Source organism: Apaloderma vittatum, unplaced genomic scaffold (genome assembly GCF_000703405.1).
Source record: "Apaloderma vittatum isolate BGI_N311 unplaced genomic scaffold, ASM70340v1 scaffold22946, whole genome shotgun sequence".
In the NCBI taxonomy this organism is placed as follows: Eukaryota; Metazoa; Chordata; class Aves; order Trogoniformes; family Trogonidae; genus Apaloderma; species Apaloderma vittatum.
In genome coordinates, this window is record NW_009722624.1 from 79,779 (window position 1) to 80,042 (window position 264).

The window sequence follows — 264 nt, forward strand, 5'->3', positions numbered from 1 at the left end:
GGGTCCCCGGCCCTGAGCAGGTCAGAGCCGTGAGGCATAACGAGGGTGAGGAAAATCGCCTCGGAGGGGACCCACGAGCTTCCTGAAGCTCGACGCGCTGTTTCTCTGAGCCAGCTTAAATCACGCACGTTCAACAAAATCTTCAACCGCATTCGGTCGAAAGAATAGGTTAAAACGATTTGATTCACAGCCAACAGGTTTTAAAGTCAATCCGGCTGCCTCTGCTTTTTTGGTTTTGTTTTTAGGGGTTTTTTTAAACTCTCT